The 25,201-nt window shown below is 36.2% G+C and overlaps 1 protein-coding gene across 9 annotated transcripts in view; it reads right to left on the bottom strand.

Moving 5' to 3' along the window:
- The window catches only part of TENM2 (teneurin transmembrane protein 2), a 3,550,639-nt gene that overhangs the window by 1,732,813 nt on the left and 1,792,625 nt on the right, over window positions 1-25,201 (bottom strand). The gene's annotated exons all lie outside the window — the stretch shown is intronic.

Raw genomic sequence — 25,201 nt, 5'->3', positions numbered from 1 at the left:
TTTTGAGTTGCATTACAGATTTTTAAGGATAGAGTAAATAAAATGGAACTTACGAATATTTGGAGGAAACCACTTTCAAGAGTTGAGTCTATTAGCAGTATTAAATGACCTCTCTCAGTCATATCATCTTCCTTTTACCAGGTCCAGGGCTGGTGGCAACATAGGAGGTCCCCCATATGCTTATGAGGAAGGGTGCATGTGCAAACTCTGACAACTCTAGCTGAGTTTAATCTGCTAACTCAGTGCACAGCAGACATTGATTTGATCCCTGCTTTAGCAGTGGTGAATAAATTTCACTGCTGGGTAATCTGTTGCTTGTTTAAATGTTCACATTTGTTTATGTCACGTGAAAATGTTCACTGCTGATAGCAAAACTCAAGATTCGAGTACATAAATTAATATTAAAATATTTTAGATTGAATAAGTGAGAATAAGGTACTAACAAATGCAAGTCAAGGGAATTTGGCGCTGTGTTGGCAGCAGTGTTTTGGCTATCAGTCCTAGAGATTGCTCTATGCAGTGCTCCACCAAGGTCCAACATGGTAAGAGTCTAGGAAAGTCACATATTGCTAATTATGTACCAAATTGCATGATATTTTGTAGACAAATCTCTGTAGCACTAACCTCTTTATTCATTGTTGCATTTATGGATAGAAGGATGGATGGATTGATTAATTCTTTAAGTTATATATGAAAGCATTATCTATTTAATACCTTCTATAATATGTCAGGTACTATACCAAGTTTTCAGGAAAAAAAGTTAAATACAACATAGTATTCATTCATCATTTGTTCACAGTTTAGCAGATTCCCAACAATGCAATAATACTGGCGTGTAAAGGTTATTAGAAAAGTTCATAGAAGGAATTAGATATTAGGGGTTCAATGTAGGCCTGAAAACATGTTGTGATATAAGCATCTTATACCCCTCAGTGTATTAATATTGACAAATGCACTGTTTCGCATTGTGAAGAAACATATTCGAAGGCTTTTAGATTAATAGGTAATTAATAATACTCTCTGGATATTAAAAAAGAAACCGAGCATGGAGTTCCATATGCTATCTTGGATAGGTATCTTTATTTAGTTTCCGTTTCTGTATACTTAAAACAGAGATGATAACAATTGCCTGATCAGCATTTCTCAAGAATTATAGATCAGTGACTACCAAATGCTCACCTCAGTGCACAACACATTCTTGAAACTCATTATGCAGTCACTATTATTATTTCCAACAAGCGCTGCAACTAAAGAAAAGTCTTTACACAAGATTTGGGTCTCAATACCAAGGTTACAATGAACAATGGAACTCACTGTTTTCCCTTGATTTATAATCCAGTTCAGAGGCTAAGACAAATACATTCAAAAAAATAATTAAAAAGGCAACACAGTATTTGTGTTCTACATTCCTAGCTACAGATGCTTGAAAAAGGAAATGTCAAGCTGAATCTTAAAGAAAGGATCATGTTTTAGACACATAGGAAGGTGGTAAGTTTTGTTCAAGATTGTCTCAAGGCAAAGAAAACCCACAACTATTTAAAATACATAAATCTTAGAATTACATCTTTCATGCAAAAATAAAAAATAAATTATTATTATTATTATTTTTAATTTATGATAGTCACACAGAGAGAGAGAGAGAGAGGCAGAGACATAGGCAGAGGGAGAAGCAGGCTCCATGCACCAGGAGCCCGACGTGGGATTCGATCCTGGGTCTCCAAGATCACACCCTGGGCCAAAGGCAGGTGCTAAACCACTGCACCACCCAGGGATCCCAAAAATAAATTATTTTTTGAGGTAATTCTAGATTATCATTAAACTCTGAATGAATAACTCTAAATGAAGATGTAAATGGTATTTTGACTAGACAATAAAAATAAAGTTTAGCATCATACTTCCTGATTTCAAAATACATTGATAAGTTACAGTAATCAAAATGTATGATACTGGCATGAAAACAGACACACAGATCAATGAAACAGAATAGAGAGCCCAGAAATAAAATCATGCATATGTGATCAGCTAATTCATGACAAAGGAGCCAAGAATGTACAGTAGGGATAGTCTTTTCAATAAATGGTAATGGGAAAATTGGAAAGTCGAATACAAAAGTATGAAAATGAACTCCTATAATATACCATACACAAAAATCTACTTAAAATAAAGATTTAAATTCAAGGTCTGAAACCATGAAAACTCTAAAAGAAAACATAGGGAGAAAAAAAAAAAAAGAAAGAAAACATAGGGAGTAGGCTCTTTGACATTGATCATGGCAGTAATTTTTTTTTTTTTTTTTGACACCAAGAGCAAATGAAAGTTGGACTGATTGGTGAAGGAAGGAATGGGCATCTGGAAAGGAACGTGGTAAGTTTTATTCATGACTGTCTTCCCCTAAAGAAACTCACAGCTATTTATAACTTACAAAAATCTACATCAAACTGAAAAACTCCTGCACCACAAAGGCAGTCATCAACAAACTGAAAAGGCGACCTATGGAATGGGAGAAATGTTTGCAAGTCATATACCTGATATCAGGTTAATATCCAAAATATATAAAGAACTCTCAATTCAATAAGAAAAAAAACCCTAACAGTCTGATTTAAATGGGCAGAGGAACTGAATAGATATCTTTTCAAAGAAGACAAACATCCAGAAAAAAAAATACTTGGTCAACAGATACGTGCAAAGGTGCTCAACATGATTAATCATCAGAAAAATGCAAATCAAAACCACAATGAGATATCACCTCACACCTGTCAGAATGGCTATTATCAAAAAGAAATAGTGTTGATGAGGATGTGAAGAAAAAGGAATCCTTGTACACTGTTGGTGGGAATGTAAATTATTGCAGCCACTATGGAAATCAATATGGAGGTAACTAAAAAAAGTAAAAATAGAACTACCATATGGTCTAACAATCCCACTACTGGGTATATGAAAATGAAATCAGAATATTATAGAGATATCTGCACTCCAATGTTCACTGCAGCATTACTCACAACAGGTAAGACATAGAAACAACCTAAGTATCTGTGAAAGAATGAATGGATAGAGAAAACATGATATGTGTACCTGTGTGTATATGTGTCTATATCTGTGTGTATATGATAAAATATTATTCAACCATGAGAAAGAAGGAAATCCTGACAACATGAATGGATCTTAAGGGAATTATGTTAAAAGACATAAACTAGACAGAGAAAGACAAATACTTCATGGTATTACTTATAGATAGAATATAAAACAGAGTGTAGTTCATAGAGAAAGTAAGAACATGATTGCCAGGGGCTGAAGTTAGGGGAAATGAGAGGTTAATAAAAGGGTACAAACTTTCAGCTATAAGATTAATGAAATCTGATGATCTACATATAACGTCATAACTGGAGTTGATAACATATTGTATAATTCATATTTGCTAAGAGGGTAGAATTTAAAACATTCATTTATATATAATATTGGTGATAATATGTTGTATTATATATATTGTATGTATATATTATATGTATATATAATACATATGTATATTAGACCAGGAGTCCTTTCATAATGTACACATGTCGAATCATCAAGATGTACACTTTATCTTATAATTTTAAAAAGTATCATAATTTTGTCAGTCATACCTCAATTAAGCTCATACCTCAATTAATATATATATATATATATATATATATGTATATATATATATATTATTTCTAGCTGCTCTGAGCGGTTTTTATTGGGGGTAGATACAGATAGAACACTCTTTCCAGAACCCTTTTATTTTTCCTTTGTTGGAATTGTGCCTTTCAACCCATCCCCCGTGATACCATCGGGAGATATGATGATATGATATGATATGATGATATGATGTCACTTTCCTGGGACTATCTTCATTTGTCCTGAGATATGCAACTGATCTATCCTGGAGCAGTAAATCCCTACCCTAGAATTTTATTTTGGAAATTAACGAAGTCAAGCAGGTACTCACTGTACACTTGTTAATTTGAACTGAAATGTATGCTGAGCTTTAATGTTCAGAAAAGGTGGTGACTCGGTTTAAACACTAAGTATATTTTTACTAATCAGCTTGCTATTTTGCAATGATGAAGAAGTTGTGAATTTTAGCATTTATAATCCAATCACATCATTTGGGGATTGGTAATAAAGCATGGCTTATGTGATGGATCCAATCAGAGATAAAGACAGGGAACATGATTGTCTTCTATAATTTTGTTATAAATCACAAAATGTATAATTTTCATGCAGATGTGCAGTGCAAGCTTAAGAGAGATGTGTGTGCTAGGTTAGGGTTCACTCCTTTTTCTGGGAGAAACTTATAAGGTGTGATGGAACATTTTTATCCGGTTGCTGCTCCAACACAAGGAATGAAATAACCTTTTAACACCAGAAGCTGGATTTTATAGAGGTCTAGATGATTTCTAAGCCAGTAATGATGTATGCAGTACTGTTTAGACAATTGTAAATATACTTAGATGTGACATTAAACTGAAGCCCAGGATACCTCTTTTGAGGAGTTTGACTTCCAGGTATCACATGCTGACCTACTATCGAATTTTCTCTATTCAATTCCATCTGTAAGTCTTGCCATGGGCCAGGTCAGTAGTTCTTGATCTTGGGCCAGATCAGTAGTAATTGAGTAATGAATATGATGATGATGATGATGGTGATGATGACAAAGTAGAAGGAAGGAAGGAAGGAAGGAAGGAAGGAAGGAAGGAAGGAAGGAAGGAAGGAAGGAAGGATAGGAGGAAAAGGGGAAAAAGAAGAGAAACAAGAGTTGGAGAAGCCAATTAAATTGCTAGATGCATACCTTGTACTCTTGGAGACCCACAAATCTACTCACAAATCATAATCTTTGGATTCTCACAAATTTACGAGGTAGTTATTATGAAAAAATGATGTTTAGAGAGAGGAAGAGAATCTCCCAAGTTGTACTGGACATTTGTTTCTGATGCTCAGAATCAATTCCGCCATTTCCATTCCACCTTTTTTCCCCAATAAGAATAGCCCAATTTTCTATTGGTGAGCCACTTGCATCCACTCTTTTTATAGGTGCTTAAGTTGGAGCTCCAGGAAAGAGCATGTGATTAATGCTGTCAAATCAATGCATTCCATCCCCCTGGCTTTAGTTACTGGCTCAGAGATGCATCTGTGAGGCTTAAGACTTTTGTTCAAACTGATGGGCTAAGATAATTTTGTTCTTTTGCTTTTTGTTTTGTTTTTATTTTTTTTTCCCCCACTGAGCTTGAACCTGGGAACATTTAGGACTGGAACCACCAGCCTCCATCATATCACCAAGTGAAGTCTAAGAATGAAGTCAATAGGAAAGAGAAGAAAGTTAGAATATGTATACAGACTGGGTCTCGGTGACATTGTTGAAATATTGAGACTTGCCATGCCTGAAATGGCACTATTTGACAATTCAGTTCTATGAAGAATAAATTTTTCTTCTCCCAATATTTCTCTGTGTGTGAGCAAGGGTTATTCTGTAACTAGCAACAGAAGATATCCTGACTAATACCTAAACTCAACTAAAGAGTTAGTGGCAAAAAAGGTATTCAAACTAAGATTCTCTGACTCCTTCACTTCCTTTAAATAATATACTGTACAACTCTTCAACTTAAAGGAGAACTTTTAATACAAAGAATATGACTTATTTAAGGGACTTGTCCTAATTTTCACTTAGCTTGTTACAGTATCAATTTCTTCTGTTAAAAAACAAAGATAATGGGATCCCTGGGTGGCGCAGCGGTTTGGCGCCTGCCTTTGGCCCAGGGCGCGATCCTGGAGACCCAGGATCGAATCCCACATCAGGCTCCCGGTGCATGGAGCCTGCTTCTTCCTCTGCCTGTGTCTCTGCCTCTCTCTCTCTCTCTCTCTGTGACTATCATAAATAAATAAAAAATTAAAAAAAAAAACAAAACAAAGATAATAACATTGCCTATCTCAGTGGGTTGTCATAACTACTCAAAGAGATAATGTATATAAAATGCCTTAGATAATTATTGGCACATGGTAAATACTCAATTTATGTTAACAATTGCTATTATTTGAAATTCCTATAGAGTCAAGTGTTCTTTTTACCTGGGTCTTCACTTTTACTACTTCTTGTCAAATTGAAAAAGAGGAAGATAAGAAATGCTGAATACAAATGCTTTATACCTTACACTTTTGGGTGAAACTTCTATCTGGACCATTCTTTTAAGGGAATGTCTTTCGATAACTCAGCTCACAACTTCAGTGTTTTGGTTTATCTAGGGTAAAGAAAGCCACCAGAGGAAACCTTTTTAAGTGTTGACATAATGACACAAAATTTGAATGACTTTTGCAACTTTGAAGATTTATTTGGATCACTATACACTACAGATGCATCCTTCCCTTCTGGTGGTCATGCTAAATTTATAGATTTTGTTGAAATCAAGGTGCATAAAAAAAGAAAGGAGAAATTGAGTTGTTTCAAGGATAGAGGCAACAGCAGATAAAAGCAAAACCCGACCATTAAAAAAAACAAAACCTGGTGGAGTTAGTCACACTTATGCCAAGCACACAGCATTAATCTGACTCCAGTTGTTCACAGGCAGAATCAAGGTGAAGAGTATGAACTACAAGCTGCTAGTAACTCCCATTGGACAGGGACCGCGACATGTCAAAAGGTCCATGTAAATTCAAAACTTTAAGCCCTAGGGGTGTATCGAGAAATACTCTGGTAATATTTTTCAAGTCTTTCCTTGAATATTGCTGACATTCTGCCAGGGGAAGTGAGCACAAAAGAGCTCTGCTTAATATCTCCCAAAAGCCACAGGTGCAAGCTGATTTCTAGAGACAGCCTCTAGAGACAAGCAAACATTATATTACAACGGATGTCATTAGACATACAGAAGGTAGCATAAAATGCCTAATTTATTCACAAAGTGACATTTTATTTAGTGCAAATAGGCAATTTGGGCATTTACCGGAGGCACTTTCAGTAATAAAGGGGTGTTACTAAAATAGCTTGGAACACCTGACATTGTTGTCTTTATAACACAAGTTGCTGTTCTTTGGCGGTGGCAGAATTTAACCATGAAATATAAGACGTCTAGTGTTCAACAACCTTCTTAATGAACATATGCTCCTCCCTAGTTCCACGCCATATGATACCTCCCCTAGCCGTAAGCTTTGGAGGTCAAGTCACTGTTAGACTTTTATTATTATGCATCAGTGTTTCCAGAGTGATTTTTGCACAGGAGTGTTTTTTGGAGATCTGCATTAATTTACTACTACAGTCAAAGGTTAACTACTATCGTGAATGCTGTGCTTAGTTGAACACAGGGTCACTGTGTACTTTTGCTGCTCTGACAATTTATATCTGTTTATGGTATCTGGCAATATGGCTTGATAGTGGGGTCATCCCTAAACATTAGGTATTTCATATATTCCCATCAGCCCTCTAAACGTTAAATAACTGCTCTATAATTCTGAGTGTGTTTTTCCTCACCCCTTTTATCTTTTTATGCCTAAGCTTATTGCTGAATGTAAATAAAGCATATTAGGAACCGAATGACATATGACAAGCAGCTGTCAAGCACACAATTTAACTAAATGTAACTGAGTCTATTTCTTGTGAAGATTGTGAAGTAAGTTAAATTTCTTTCTCTTCACTTTTTTTTTTCCCAAACATGAGCCTAATTTCCAACCCAGCATAAACTTCATGTCAGCTGCTTGAAAGAGAAGTAAATATATATCCACTCCTTGGATTTCTGCTGCCCAGCAGGGTTTCAGATACCTAAGAGATGCTCAGTACATGCTTTTGAACTGAGCTAAGGAACATTTTTATGGCTTACTCATTTCTGGTGCCTCTTTATTTTAATAAATAAATCTTTAGGTTGTAGACCTCTGTACATTTTGAAAGACAATCTCCAATTATGGATTTCTTTTTTTTTTTAAGATTTTATTTATTTATTCATGAGAGACACAGAGAGGGAGAGGCAGAGACACAGGCAGAGGGAGAAACAGGCTCCATGCAGGGAGCCCGATGCGGAACTCGATCCCCGGACTCCAGGATCATGCCCTGGGCCGAAGGCAGGCACCAACCGCTGAGCCACCCCGGGATCCCCTAACTGTGGATTTCAAACATTGATAAGGAGAGACATTTTTGAGGCAGGAGATTTTGGTGCATTCCTTTCAATATCTCTTGGACCAAAGCCTGCTGGTAAAGTTATCCCTGAATGATATCTAACTTAAAAATAAGATAAAACTAAAACCTTATATCTCATGGCTATGTAAACTACCCACGTGGGATGCCTTCATGCTGAGACAAATAACAACCCCCCCCCCACACACACACACACATACCACCATAAGAAACAACAAAAAAACTTCAAATGGTCGTAAAATATAAGCTTCATAATTAGGCAGCTGAGAGAAAAATCCACCAAGCATTTCATTATTATGGCTTCTGGTGTGTTCTGTTACAACTGTGGTGGATGGCTTTAGGGGCCACACATGGCTCATCCATGCGAGCTTTTTCAGGACATACCACTGCCTCTAAATAGAGCACAATTATTGCTCTCATGCAGGTTTTCTGAACACCACCTATGAATGTGGAACACAACCATTCAAAGAAAGTTTGAGGCGCTTCCCCACCAGATTTGTGAGCTGCTTAGTATAATAGAGCCACCTGCCAAAGGTGAAGGCCTACTTTCCAATAAAAAGGTAGTCTACAAATGATGGCTGCCCAGGAGCTGTGTTCAGCATGCAGCCTGAGCACAAACGGCCCGCCCAAGACACCGCCCCCTGTCATCTTCTTTCTCCTGAGTCAGCAGGGACCAGAATGCACAGGGATCCTGTATGTGCCAATTATCAAAGAGCACAGATTTGTCGATGCTACTTCCTACCGGCTCACAAGAAAAGAGCTCTCAACAAGAGGGACAGGGAGAGGTATATTTTGAAGCCCTTTTTCCTGGAGGACTTCAGAACACAGCCCAGCGCTGTGAATAAATTCTAAGGCACTAAGGTACTAACAATAGCCTCTGTTGGGTAAACTTAGGACAGCAATCAGAAAAAAAAAAAAAATCCTGAATACTACCTTCATCTATGATTAATATGAGTTACTGCCAGCTTATTGGCAATGTCAAATAAAGATCACTACCTGTGAGAGGATATAACTGTCAATTATACAACTCTCGCAGAATTGCTTTTAGTTTTCCAAAATCAGTATGACATTTTGTTGTTTCACTCTATTTTTGATGTTGCTTGGATGTGCATGTTTCATATGCCCATGTTTTCCTATGGAGTCACCAGTTTTATCAGTCAGTTGGTAATACATGAGTTGTTACAGTTGGAATTCTGAAATAATTCCATTGTTATATTGAAACCCTTGCACTTCAGGAAAAAAACAACATCATTTGAGGAAGAACAGTGGTCATAATACTGAACTTAATTTTTAAATAAATATGCAATGGGAAGCTCTCTTGAAACACATTCCTTCACTAAATCTTGCCCCTTTCCACTGAAAAATCTGCTGAAAACACATTAGGAATCTGCAGCAATAAAACTCATTCTATTGTGATATCAGTCAATGCTGCAGATAGACTATTATGTTGTAATTTTATTGGCCACAAAATAAAATATGATTAAATAGACTTATAAGTTTTTCGTAACAGTGATTAGGATTATGATTGTGGCCAATTTTAATGATATCCACTAGAGTCTTGCAGTGAGATATCTTAGCACTGTTTAAAACTATCCATGTCATTTACTCTTGGGTGAACACGTAGATATCAGCCAGTCCACCTCCTCAACACATTTCAGTAGTTTTGAATTGCTGCAAAACCAAGACTCCTCAAGTATTCCTATTGTAATAAATGCTGCTAGAGATAGCAATGATTGGGGTCTATGTGTATGTGTGTCTGTGTGCATACATGCATTCCCCCACTGAGTTATAAAACCATAATTCTTTGCATTAATACTGAGTTTTTAGAACCTCAGTAATATAACCATTGCTAAGACAGCACACAATGGGAGTCTTATATGTGAGTAAAAATGTTGAATAAAGATTAGCCTCACTTTAAGCAGCATTACAAATATCTGATTCTGCATTTATTTTTCAATGGTTCATAGTTACTCTTTTATTCTGTACTCTGCATGAGACTTCTATTTGACCCTAGATTGCTCATTATTACAAGAAACACAACATAAAAGCCTACCTTTCTGGATTCTAATATCTACCAGTAAAACCCTGGAGTTTTATAGAAATAGATACAGGTATTGATTTCTCTCCATAAAGATCATAGGGAATTCATGACTTCTTGGGCACTTTTAATTAGCATAAAACATGCTTTGTTGAGTGAAATACTGGGTTTCTGAATCTTTAAAGAGAAATTATTATGGCCATACTAGAAATATAATAATCCAGGGAACCTAGGTGTAACTTTCTTCTCTTAAAAAAATATGCTCCCAAACTCTTTATGCTGAGGTTAGGCTGCAAAATACTTTTCATTTTTTCCCATGGTACTGCATTTAGTTTTTCTGTACATTTAAACCATGTCTACAATTGATTGAATGGTTCAAAGCAATACAATGTTATTATAAAGCTTTTGCAAGGCTGTGGTGATGTTTTGTTCTGCCCTTGTACATTACTTGTCACTGTGGAAAATGTATCAGTATAAACACTGAGATCTTAGCAGAATAGAGAGGTTGTTTCCAAATGTGTGCCTGGCACAAAGAAAGATTTCACACTGAATTTGAAACTGTAAGTCTCATTTTGAATAAGGAGGCTCCCTATTTTATGGTAGCAAATAGACCAATACAAGTCACTTATGACTCATGACCACTGGTTACTTATGAATATCATACATATGTCAAGGAAGCATCATGAGAAGTGGCTAAAAATTTCCCTCTGATACAATTAATTAAAATAGGGCTTAAGTGACAGGTAGTCTTTGTTGAATAGCATGGTGTTTTCCAAAGACTCAATGGTAAGATTAATTGTAGTTTGTAATAACATTTAAACACATTGCATCCAAAAAGTTTCCTTTTCTAGTATTTCAGGGCTTCACATTACAACAGAGAGAAAAAAAACTATGGAGCTCTATTTCTTTAGCATACCTTTAATATTTCACAATCTCTGTTTAACAAAGAAAAGGCCTTAGGCTCAGGGGAGATGAAGTTATTTTCTATTCATAACAGCTGATATATTTTAGGATAAAATTAAGTTTTTTAATATGCTAAATTAAAAAATAAAAACACTTAAGAATAGTTAAGAATATATTGTAAACATTACAAAAAAGGTAGTAGGTTATGTGAGATGGCATCTTTCCAGAGGTTACATGCAGTGGAACCCAGATATGTTAAAGTCAAGAAAGTGGTACATTCATGTATGCTATTTGGAGAAAACATGGTGCAAACAGTGTCACATATTTAAATACCGAATGGATCAGTGGTCTTCTCTATATCATAAGGATGAATTGGACGGAGATTGATTATTTTTTGTGAGCTTGCAGAAAGGCCAAATGAAGTTGATCCAGAAGGCTTTATGGCATGAGGAAGTGAGAATAAGGTTAGATATATAGGGGAAATCTGGTACTAGAGAATAGTGCTCTGCAAGTTTAAAATGCATTTAATGTAAATCTCCTGGGGATCTTGTAAATATGCAGATTTTGATTTAATAGGTCTGGGATGATGGCTGAGATTTTGCATTCTAATAGGCTCTGAGAAGAGGTCCCGGCTGCTGGTCCAGAGTAGCAAGGAACACAGAAAGTTTCAACACTGAATTCCTGGTGATTTTGATTGGAAAGCAGTTGAGGGGGAAAAAATTTTATAGAGTGCATTGGAGATAGGCCAGAAAGAGTAGAGTGATTTTGTAATTATTAGGATTTTGTGGGTTCTATATTATAATTATTCAGTGGAAGGGTGTTACAATTTTGTAATAGAAGGATATACCCACTCCTAAATAAACATACTGCTTAGACAGGAGGCAGAACAGGGGTAAATGTCATGAAGATATACATTCATATGGAAATCCCCAGACCTGAGGGCAGGAGCATATGGATTAGGACAAATGAAGAATACAGAAGTGCTATCTTTATGAGAGTACACTGGGACACATGGAAGAAATGTATGGTGTATTACTAGACACAGATTGCAAAATCAGTGCAGAGAAAAGACAGAGTAGTGATGGGGATTTCAACTCTCCAGACATCTGCTGGAAGTCTCATTTGGTTAACAGCAGAATGTCTAACAGGTCCTTGACTTGCTTTGTTAACAGCTTCATTTCCCAGAGGAGAAAATTTCCTGCGGGAACTGCCATCCTGTACTCATTTTTGACCAACCAGGAGGAATTAGTTGGCATTTCAACAGTGCTAAGTAATTTGGGAGTGAGACATCACATCATTTCAGAGTTCATGATAGGCTGGGAGAAAAAAGATAGTCGCGCATATTATAATTTATTCAATTGGATTTCAAACAATTTGGAGATACTTGACATGAGACCTTTGGAAGGAAATTTATATCAGCTCTTAAAACTTCAGTTTGGGCTGTGTAGATTCAAATGAGCTAATGGAAAATGAAAAGGAGGAGGTGCCCAGGTATCATTGTGAATACCTAGGGAACACATTCATTGCCAAAGATAGACTTGCAGTGTCTAAGACGCATTATCCATTACTGAAAGTAATTTCTTGTAGAGGGAACTGAGTACAGCGATGGGGTTGGATGACCTGAGTTTTGCCATCTCTGCTCCAGTTTTGGTGAACTAGTTTTGTACTTCCATAACACCATACTCTCTCCAACTTCTAGGGCCTCCTGAATGCTGTTACCCCTTTTGAGAACACCCTAACTTGATGAATGGTTAATTTCAATCCTCCTCCACTGTCAGCTTAATCATAAGGTTGGTGTTCTGGATGGCTTAGATTCCTTAAAATGGCCCACATTTCTATATTATTAAAAAAAATTATATGGCAATCTTCTCCAACAGTTGTTGGGCTCAGGGATCTTGTCTATTTTGTTCCCAGTGAATTCATAGCATCTAACCAATGTCTGCCATAGACTAGGTAGTCAATAAGTGTTTGTTTTATGAATGGATAAGAATAAATATATATCATCCTAACCCTTGAAGATCAAGGCCTCTATCTTATTAGTATTTCCATTGTCTCGGGTTTTAACACTGTTTCTTATCATAGAATATTTTCATTTAATGTATTGAACTGACTTATTGTATTCCTTTAGCCTCCTAATGTGCCCATGTCCCATTTTTACTTATTTTCTCAAAGGGAAGTGAAGATGGCAGGTGAACATATTAGTTCATTCCTTGACTCCTCCTCCTCCTTTCATGACAAATATAAGATTATTAAATAAAATACAAGAAACGAAAAATTAAAAAGACATAATCATGACCCAAAGAAGAACAATTTGAAGATGAGAAATGGAACAGAAACTCAGTGTTTAACTAAGACTGGCCTCTCCCAAAGTCTCTTGGGCATTGAGTCTCAGAATAGAAGAAGTAGCGTATGTATATGGTGAGATAGCAGGGGTTAGAATTGCTTCATACCTCATACAGACTGGACCAAGGTTTATTTTTAAAAATGACAGAGTGACACACCACTTCTCTGACTGGGAAACAAAATATGATTGAGTGATGCCTGCAGTTAAAGCTTATATGACACTAAATTAAAAGGATAAGAACAGGCACAGTCTCTTTCTCTGTCTCTGTCTCTGTCTCTCTCCATCAAACCTGGGCAGGCTGCTCATGAGTTTTATGACTGGATTTGAACCCCATAGGACAGAAATCCTGAGCTGTGAGACTATAAGGACTTGGTTTGGACCATGGGGCTCAGGTGGGCCTATTTAAGGGCTGAATGTTGTAGGGAGCTTTCCATTGATGATGAAACTTGAAGCCACAATTCTGAAACTGATTGAGAAAGTAGCAAAATGTAGGATCACAAAATTGACAATCAGGTGATTAATTCACTCTAATATAAATGGAAATGACTTAAGAGTCTAGAAAAAAGTGACTTGAAACTGAATATGTTTAGGCTCTTTCAAGAAAAATGAAGAAATGACACTCAAAACATGGAACAGCGTTTTTCAAAAAAAAAATTCATGTACAAAGGAAATAAAAGCAGGTGGGAATTTTAAAAAGAACCAGCTAGTATTATTGGAATGAAAAAGCACAGTCATTTATTTCAAACAAAGACAAAAACATCAATCTAGTAGTAGGGTTGAAACAATAAACAGGTAATTACACAACTAGGTGGTAAATGCAGTTATGAAGATATGTAGGTGGTGTGACAAATGCCTTAACACAGTTGGCCCTAATTTGCCTGACCCTTGCCTGGAAAGGAGATCAGAAAATTAGATGTAGTTGAACTGAGTCTTGGAGGAAGAATAGAAGATAGCAGATAGAATTTTTTGCCAGAGGTAGAATAAGCAAGGCAAGAAACAGTGTATAGAGGAACGAAAGGCAGTTCAGTGTTATTGAAGCAAAAAGTGTAAGTGAAGAGGGTGACAAATAGCACTGCAAGAGGCCAAATTATGAAAGACCTTTGATGCTATGTTTGAAAGCCCAGATTTTATCTGGTGGTAGATAGGGCAGTCATTGGAGGCCTTAAATGTACGGTCCAACATGCTCTGATTTATTTTTGAGATGGGTTGCTTTTAGTGGCTGGGGGGAGGATAAATTGGAAGGGACCAGTAAAATCAGGATTGAGGAAATTAGAAGGCTGCCTCTACTAACCTAGTTTGGAAATGATGATGAGAAGAGCCTTTTCTTATTCACCTTTGCACTTCTAGCACTCCACTCAGAATCTGACACAAAGTAGGTGCTTAAATCATGTCTGAATAAATGATTTTGGTCAGCTTGAAATCAAATGATTTCCAAAAATAATAAAGATCAAGTCATCATTACTCATAGATCCATAACCAGAAACAGCATGTCTATAGATGGATCAGCAGGAATCCTGATCAACGTCAACCCCTTGCATGGGTTTCAGAAAGATAGCTGGGTGATATCTTGTTCTAAATGATTCATTTTAATCACATATTCCTGGAGATAAACTGGCCATTGGCAAAAGCTTGAAATGATATTTGTCATGATGGGATCTGAGCTGTGTCCAGAATTTCTGTGTGATTAGACAAATCTTATGCCAAAGGATCAGAGGAGCATTCCATTCTCATTATAACACTGGTGTGAGGAAATTAGTGGGAGGAAAACACATTTCATTTAGAGGGCAGTGAAAAAGCCCACAAAAGATAAATACATATAGTGATATAAACACTCTGCATGTTCAGCACACGTTCCTTCCTGCCTTTGGAATTACAAGGGCTTCTTTACTGCACCTAACTGGTGGGATGCAGCAAATGTAAAATATTAGCAATAAAAACCACATTTTGCATATGCTTAATGTCTATCAATAAGCCTATGACTCTTAAATTCCCTTAAGCTTCTTTCCATTAGAAACAGTAAATTAAATATATATATTCAAACAAATTAAATGCCGTTAACAGCTTTCCTAATTTGTAAACACTTACATAAACATGAGCTTTATCAAATGCTTAACTAATCTGAAATGCCAACTTAAAAAGTGAAGTAATGAACAATAAGCATATTACCACCTTAGGATGCTATTCCATCTGGGCGCTTTTTACAAGAAATTTAAAGATATGCTTTCCATATAAACTAGCTAACGTTATAAGAAATCAATCAGCTCTCAGGAATAAGAATAGTTTGGATTTGACCAAGGTTGGTTAGTTTTCTGAATAAACTATTTAATGAAAAAGAAAATCACATAGGCTTTTAATAAGCAAGTAGCTTTTAAGTCAATGAAAGCGAGGTCTAGATTTTATGCATTTGAGTTTTCATTTATTGCAATAAACCGTTTTGCTATAATTTAAGTAGCAAACATAATTAATTTGTATGACTCCAAACACAATTTTTTTAACTTATGGTTTATATTAGTTCTTGTTTTTAATCTGTTAGCAAATACTTCATTTTAACATTCTTCTGTAATTATTGCTTTTCAGGAAACTTTGATATAGATATTATGTATGATACATAAAAGGTGAGAGTTGCTGCTTTTGTCAAATTGATTTCCTTAATTTCCTGTCATTGAACACGTATTAGGCACTCAAAAAAAACATGCAAAATAACTACTATGCAAATGAATAAACTATATAGATATGAGAGTTAGAGAAAAAGGGCAACTTCCCCTGTGTAATTTTTTGTTGTTGTTGTTAATTGGAAGTTGTAGATAATGTTGAAATAGCCAACATATCTATGAGAACCTTCAACTTTATTACCCAAGTCATGAGGAAGTCCCTAAAATATTATTATCCAAAGGATCATACAAGTTTAAAGCTCAAAGGGACCTTAGAAATATCTACTCTAAATCCACCCATTTTACAGATTATGAAACTGAGCTCCAGAGAAAGGAAACAAAAGGCTCAAAGATACAATGATTAATGATAAAGGTAGGCACAAGACTTCTTGTGTCCCCCCTTGCTAAACTAACCATTGCTTTTTCCTAACATACCGTGGGCTATAATGCCCTACATTCCTTGAAACATGCTTCTATCCTGACACACAGATAACCATCCTTCTGAGGCTGTCTTTTGGCATTTATGCCCCTTCCTAATAGTGGTACAGCACAGAGCAGTCTTCCTAGCCCACTGATGAGAATGCTGTGTAGGACAGAATCAGAAGCCTCAATGAATTCGAGGTAGATTACATCTATTACTTCCCCTTTATCTCTCGGCCTGCCACTCTATCATAGAAGAAAATTAAGTTGGTCTGGCATGATTCACTCTTCACAAAATCTTGTTTGCTTCTCAGAACTGTGCTCCTCTCTAGGGGCTTGAAATATGATTTTTGTGGGGAAGGTAATTTCCTTTAGTATCTTCTTGATTGTTACCACTAAGCTGACCGGTCTGTAATTAGCTGGGTGCTTGCCTTTCCAAACACCTATTCTTTAAGGCAAGGTCTAAATGCACTATTTTCTTTTGAAACCTTCCTTTGTCTTTTAAAAGTTCTAGCAATTAATAGTAGGATATTCTGCAAAAATATGTATCAATCTCTGAACATGCAGAACTCATGCCATCTGACCCTACTGATTTTAAATATACAATGATTTGTCAAGTATCTTCAAATGTTTTCTATCTTCTTATCCTTTGGCTTCTTCCTTTTTCTTTCATTTTGACTTTATTGGCAGCACTTCTCTGATTTTCTCTCTCAAGAAAAAAAAATTTCTTAAAGACAGACATAAAAATCCAAAACAAAAACAATGAAATCTCTGGGGTTTTCATTTCAGAGTTTTTTCCCCCCTCATTTGTCTGTTATCAAACGTATCTCTTTTCCTATCAGTACCTGATGTTTTGCTTGATTTGGTTTTGCTTTTATAGAATTGAAAAAATCCTTCTCCAGTATCTGTTCTACTATTTTTTTTTTTAATTTACTCTTTGTGTGGAGAATTTTACTTCCCATTACTAAAGAGCTAATAGTCTCAAAATGCTCCTCTTTCTCCCAGGGTAGCTTTGGTTGTCATTCTGAACATATAGCTTCACAGAAGCAGAGATGAAGCCAAGGTTGATTCATTCACTCATTTCATTTATTCTGCAAGCATCACAGAGCACTTACTGGCACGTGCCAGACACAGCTATTGGTATGGGGGATATGGATGTGAAAGAGACAAGGCTTCCAGTCTCATGGAGTTTACTTTCTACCAGAAAATATAGGTAAATGCAGTAATAAATAATATAATTACACTTAGTATAATCCTTATGAAATAATTAAGACATTGTAATAGGAGTGAGTGGAGGTAGGGTGTGCATGATCAAATGATAAGAGGGAGCTAGCTCTTTGAAGATGGTATATTAGTGTCTTAAGCAACAAAAACCAGCAGGTCCAAGCCTTGAGGATAACACGGACAGATAGTGAGGGACTTGGATTCAGAGTGTAACTCAAGGATCACTTTGCCATTTTAAAAATGAAACACACTTCATCCCGACATCCATTTCAGAATACCCTTATTGGATTCCCTCTACGTCTGGACTATCCTCTCTTCTGGGTGCCCCAGCTCTCAAGCAAATCCATTTGGAAATTTTTTTGTGGTACCCAGTGAGAAGTGCTTATTCACCTCCACTTATAGCAAGAAGTAACTGGTAGAAGGAATAGTTTAGGAAATTTGATGTTTCCTTCCACCTTTTTTTTTCCTTGAAGCTTCAGAAAAATCACCTCACAAAATATAATCCCCAAATTTACTTTTATTTATTTATTTATTTATTTATTTATTTATTTATTTATTTATTTTTTACTTTCAGTTAGCAGAATATTTTTCAACCTCAGTCCTATTGACATTCTGTGTTGAATACTTTTTGGTGGGGGGTTAAGAAATGATGAAGAATGAAATAAAGGAAGGAAGGAGGAAGGAAGGAAGAAAGGAAGGAAGGAAGGAGAAAGGAAAGAAAAAAAAGAAAGAAAAGAGGTAGCTGCTAACATTTAGAACCTGGCTTGACACTTGAGCTAGACCGTGTTATTCTCTTCCTAGACAAACAATTCTCACAGAATACCAATCTCAAAACAGGTGACTCTGAAACCATGATAAACTGAGGGGCACCTGGGTGGCTCAGTGGTTGAGCACCTGCCTTTGGCTCAGGTCATCATCCCAGGGTCCTGGGATCAAGTCCCACACCCGGCTCCCCACAGCGAGCCTGCTTCTCCCTCTGCCTACGTCTTTGCCTCTCTGTGTATTCTCGTGAATAAATAAATAAAATCTTTTTAAAAAATCATGAGAAAGTGAGACAAAGCAAGCCATTTCATAATTTGGCTAAGCACAGACAAAAACAAGGTCACTGTACCATTCACAAAATAACAAATGCCCCTCTAGTTCAAAATGACTGCTACTTCTTTACCTATTGCAGATTTATCCGTCTGCTAATCTGCCCTCCTCTAGATAAGATTTACTGAAATACCCAATCTTAGAACTGCCCCCACTTTCTGACACTATCTACTCTAGAGAAAATCCCTACTTCTTTAGACTCTCCTTAAATCATCCAACAAAGACTCAAATCCTACACAGGTTTCCCCCACTACCCAAAAGTAGAACATTCTTCTGAAAACTTTGGTAAGGCAAAATGGCATGAAGTGAAGAAGCAATTACCATTAATTTATATGGAAATAAATTCTGAATGTTCCTAGATACAAATAAATAAATAAATAAATAACCTCTCTTAGGCTTTCCTGATACCTTAGGACACATCTTGCCGACAGATGCACAAAATAAATCAAGGTAAACCACAGAGGCTCACAGACACAATTCAAAGCCATGGTGGCTTGGTGCTGAGAAGTGAAGTGTAGCTTCTGGGGAAGGAACTTGACAGGGCCACTCTCAATGCTCAGGGTGTGAGCTACCTCTCTAAAAGCTCACTGCAAAACAAACACCAAATGTTCTTTTACACTTTTCACGTTTTTCTGTAAAAGTGAAAATCCTCTTGGGATTTCATTTGGGTAAAAAAACAGGTACTGGTATAAGTCTTTTATAAAGTAGCATAACACAAACTTTAAAAAGGGGGAGATACTTATGATTGGTTCTTTCTTGACACCCTCTTACTAAGGCAGCCATTTATCTTATTTGAATTCTTTGTGTAGCATTTAAAGAAATTCCATTACAGTTTACTTCAGTAAAAACCACGTGTAAAAGAAAAAACACGACTTTTAGTTTTATTTTTTAATAAAATCTGTTTTGCATAGATTTCAAGCCCTCTAGGCACCCTAGAATTCTGTAGCTGTTTTCTTCTTTATACTCAGTGGAGAATTTCAAAAGCCAGGGAGTTTTCCAGAAACTGCTGTGAGAAGTTAGTTTTGTGTTTATTAATTTTTGTACACATGCCCATAGGCCTTGGGGCAATGAGTTCATTTAAACAAATAAAAATAATACATAAATAACCACGTTGTACCCTAATTCATCTCTATGATTAGTCCTATGGAACAATAATGCAGTTTTGTAATTCTACATGCGTGCTGTTAGAAAAGTATGAAATTCCACTTACCATCTAAAGTACTTATAATATTTAAGCACAATGGCATAAAATAAATCATATTTTTTCACTTGGAGGTGGTTCTAATTATCCTCGATCTCCCTTGTTTTTTGTCTTTTTTTGTAACATTAGGATTATTTTGTTGTAAGCCAAGGAAATTCACCCTAGCTACATTAAGGAAAAACAGATTTAACTGGAAATATATCAGAACTCTTAGAAATAAATGAAGAATAAAGAATAAAGCAATGAAACTAATAAACAACAAGGGGCAGTAGCTCCAGAGAATCTTTGTAAGAGGAACTCCATGATAGTCTCAGGTTCTACCATTGAAATTAATATGCTCCAACTTTATCAGTCTTTGATCATTTTTCTTAGTATGAATTTGTAGAGTAAAGCACAATTGGCTTTGCCTCAGTTACATGACAGCTCTTAGACTAGGGAGGACAGGACATCTTGATTAAAGTCCCCATGAGGCTGTATTCAGTGGAAAAGATGTAATTATTGTGTTAGGTAGAATAATGGTCCTCCAAAGAGTCCCATGCCCTAATCCCGGAAACCCTGAGTGTGTGAGGTTACATGGCAAAGAGCAATTAAGATTGCAGATGGAATTAAGTTTGCTTATTGTTGACCTTAAAAAGGGGAGATTATCCTGAATTATCTCCATGGGCTCAATGTAATCAGAAGGATACTTAACACTGGAAGAAGGAGGCAGAGGAGAGAGTTAGTTAGAGGAAGATGTGCCTATGAAAGAAAAAGAGAAATGAAACATCGCTGTCTTTGAAGATGGGAGAAAGGGACAGGGACCTTGGAATAGGGGTGGCTCCCAGATGCTCTCAACAGGGCCAAGAGACAGACTGTCCCTCGAAAGCCTCCAGAAAGGAATGCAGCCTGGCCCACCCCTCGATTTTAACTCATTGAGACTATTTGGACTTCTGACCTCCAGAACTGAAAGAGAATATATCTGAACTGCATAAGCCATAATTTACTAAAGCAGCAATAGCGGATGAATATAATTACCTAGCAGGAAAAAAAAGGTCATTAAAATTATAATAAATGTTTGATGGTTATAATATCAAAATCAAAATCAAAATATCTCTCTCCATATATATGTATATATGTATGTACATATATATGGCACTTATTCCACCAAAATAAAATAAAAATAAAATTTCTGATTTTATATTATGCTTTTTATGTTTCCACTATTGTTCTATTCAGAAGCCATAAAGGTGACATAAGAAATGTACCACTGCCTAGAATTAATGTAAAAAAAGTCCATCATGGTAGTAGAGAATAACCCATTATCCCAAAGAAAATGACTGAGTAGAAAGATATTGTCTAAATTATTTCACAAAATCCCTCAATTCTATAGATTTTCTCTGAACCAAACCATTCAAAATTTTACTTAACACAGAGTGAGCATAGGTGACATAAAGGTTGCCTTGTACTGAAAATTCTTTCTTCATTTTCTGTTGTTGAATGAAACAATTCTGTAATCCACAGAATTTCTCTGGTCCCAGAGCATGGAAGATTGATAAAGCCTAGGGGAAATTCTCTGTGTGATGGCTACTTTAATATGATAACTTGACTGGGCCACAGGGTGCTCATATATTCGGTCAAACATTATTTTGGATGTTCCTGTTAGAAGTTTTTGAATAAGTTTAACATTTAAGTCAGTAGACTGAGTAAAACAGATTGTCCTCCCTAATGTGGGTGGGCCTCATTCAGTCAGTTGAAGGTCTGAATAGAGCAAATAAACCTTCCCAGGAGTAAGGAGGAATTTCTCTTGCCTGTCTTCAATCTGGAATATCAGTTTTATCCTGCCTTTGGACTTTTTTTTTTTTTAATGCTTTTCTTTTTTTTTTAAGATTTATTTATTTATTTATTTATTTACTTATTTATTTATTCATGAGAGACAGAGAGAGAGAGAGAGGCAGAGACACAGGCAGAGGGAGAAGCAGGCTCCATGCAGGGAGCCTGATGTCGGACTCGATCCTGGGTCTCCAGGGTCAGGCCCTGGGCTGAAGGTGTTGCTTAAACCACTGAGCCACCCGGGCTGCTCCTGCTTTTGGACTTAAACTGAAACATCATCTTTTTTTGACTCTCAAGCCTGTCAGCCTTTAGACAAGAACTCAAAGTGCTGGCTTTCCTGATTCTGAGGCCTTTAAACTTACTGGTAGTTCACCATCAGCTCCTCTGGCTCTCCAGTTTGCTGGCTGCCGATCTCGGAATTTATCACCCTCCATTATTCTTATGTAAGTCAATTCCTTATAATAAACCTCTCCCACTTTTCCTCCTTCTCTGTCTTCCTCTTTCTCTCCTTCTCTCCTTCCCTCTCTTTCTGTCCTCTCCAGTTCTATCACTTTGTCTGTCTTCTGTTTCTCTGGAAGACCCTAATCAATCGCACATTGTGTAAGAAAAATGTGTCTCCTTTGATCACTGGAAATTCTATAACTATTAGACATATTTAGTAGAGAAAAAATAACTATTGCCACTCTTATCCAGTGTTATACAAGTAATACATGTTTACTATCAAAACAAAACACACAAAACCTAGAAAAGTCTAAAAGCTCCCCATCACATCAAATATAACTACTATTTATACATATATGTATATTTATGTGTGTGCACACTTCTACTGTCTTATACGCTACCTTCATTGTTAATGATATATTTCAAGTATCCTTCAGTTCAATAAACATGTATCACTTTCATTTGTTATATACCAATTTCCTACTGTTGGACATTTAGGATGCTTCTAATCCTTTATATAATAGGTGACAGTAAAAAAAAGCATCCCAGTATGCATCAAAACAAGTACTTGGGAGTGGAATTTCTGGGTAAAAATACTGTTGAAAAATACCAAATTGTACTATTCATCTGGAGCCATTAGCATGTCATCACTAATTGGCATTAAAACAAGCTAGTAACTTTTGGTACTGCCTTCTTAGAAGGCAAAAGAAACTATAGGTCACAAAGGGGACAGGGTGTCCAGGATTATTGCTGTTTGTCTTGGAAAAAAAGTCAGGAGACCTTTTAGGAAATGAGGGAATGATATAAAAACCAGCTGCACTAATGCCAGCAACTGGTTGCAGGGTACAGTTGCCAGTCATTTAAAGGTGACCAGATTGTCTTCTGTTTGCTGCTGAGGAGACAGTCTGGGTGCATTTTGGCTTTTGCACCAGCCAAATCTGAATCACTCTTCCTGGCTCACGCTGCTTCTCTCTTTGTCCAGTCCCCTTCATACATCATACATCATGTGTTGGAACAAAATGCTAGCCAGTTTCTGGGAGGAAAGAGGCATTTAAAATCAAATCACTAATTTTTCTGTTGCTTGTCATTAATTTTCAAGTGTTAAAAATGTTTCAATTAAAATATATCTTTTGAGTCAGTAAAGGACATTTAATAGATTAAGAAGGTATGCGTGTTTCATGTTTGCATATATTAACAAAGATAAATGGAGATAGATAGATAGATAGATAGATAGATAGATGATAGATAGATAGAGATATCTTTATACAGGAGTGATTATTTTTTAGTTCTCCCTAAGGGGGATATCCAAAGACATTTAATCTATATTCTCTATTTTTCACATGAATAAATTTGCCAATCTCTAGCAAGTGCCAAATGCAAATTTATTATAATTTTAAATTGGCTCTATAATGGGCTCAGTGACAAAACATATGATTTAATATTCTTCATTATGGTATTGTTTATGTTCTATTGGAAAGTTCCTTTATTACTATTTAACCACATTAAATTTCCCTGAGGACTCTGATTATCCATTAATGCTTTAAATAGATGTGTTGCCCTGGACTGACTAAAGAACTGAGTTTAATCTTTGATAGAGACCAGATGATGTCTTAGCAGGAGGAAAAGGGGGAAATACCACTCTGTGTAATAAAGCATCCTGGAATGGGAGACAAGGAGTGAAGCATGCAGATTCTAAGTCAAGATTCTGCCTTGACTTAACCAAAAAGTGTGTTATACTTTCAGGTAACATGGATAAATCATTCTTAAGCTTTTCTTTTTATCCATCCTATAGGGAGATGATCTACTTATATACTTCAGTATGTTTATGGTCATCACCAGCAATACTCGTCTATAGTAAAGTAGGACCTCTTGTCAAGTCATGTTAAACTTTGCTTTCATTACTAAAGAAGCTAAGCTCCTGATACAAAATACAGCAAAGTCACAAACATTTATGCTTTACGATTATAGAGACACTGTATAAGATCATTATAGAAGCTGGAGTAGGAATTTATTTAGATTTTGAGATGTTTCACTTGGCATAGCTTAAAAAAATAAGAGCAAAGGAAATATTCTATTTTAAATCATTCATTTCCGGAACTAAACATTCAATAGTTCTAAGTAGAATACATTCCCTTTGCTTTGTCCTTTTTATTTAATTGTTTTTCCACATAATTCATAGTATTTTTATCAGTCTAGAAGCTGGGTCAGAAATCTAAGCCCTTGAAAATCCTGCCAATAAATCATTACAGATTTCCTACTCATTCTCCAGTTATACATAAGGAACAAATAGCATTTATATAAACATCACCATTTCATTCAGGCATTCATTCCACAGATATTCACCAGGGACCTGGAAGGCATGGGGCCTTTACAAACTATAAATATATACCATTTCTCTTAGGAGAAGTGGCAGACACCATAATAGACTATCTCTTTCTTCAGCCTTATTTCACACTTTTTCTCCATTATTCCCTGGCTGAAACCCCATGGGCTTCCCATTTCCTCCAATCCACTCTCCAGTTCCTTCTGTCTATTGACCCTTGATATCTCTGTTCTCTTTGGTGCGGTCATTCTTACTACCCTCCTCAAATACGTAACTCCTAATCAGATAACTCCTTTTCCATATTTTCTTCAAGTAAGCTCTTTGATCCTCAAAGCTCAGACTCTTTTGTTATATGTTCCTTCTGCAAATAAAGGTAATATATATATATAAACATTAGTGATCATTTCATTGACATCTACTTTTTATATTTCCCTCTCAACCCATAAGCTTCATGAAGGAAGAACCATGCCTTTTTTTTTTTTTTTTTTTAATTTGGAGTTCAATCATGCCTTTCTTTTGTAATGACTTTATCCCTGGGGCCACTTGTATTGTCTAGAAAATGAAGGACATGCCAAAAAGAATACTCAGAGAATAATCAATGAATGAAAAATGTAAGCA

Source organism: Vulpes lagopus, chromosome 3 (genome assembly GCF_018345385.1).
Source record: "Vulpes lagopus strain Blue_001 chromosome 3, ASM1834538v1, whole genome shotgun sequence".
Taxonomy (NCBI): domain Eukaryota; kingdom Metazoa; phylum Chordata; class Mammalia; order Carnivora; family Canidae; genus Vulpes; species Vulpes lagopus.
Note: the sequence above shows the minus strand (reverse complement) of the source record. Positions and strands in the feature narration are given on the sequence as shown.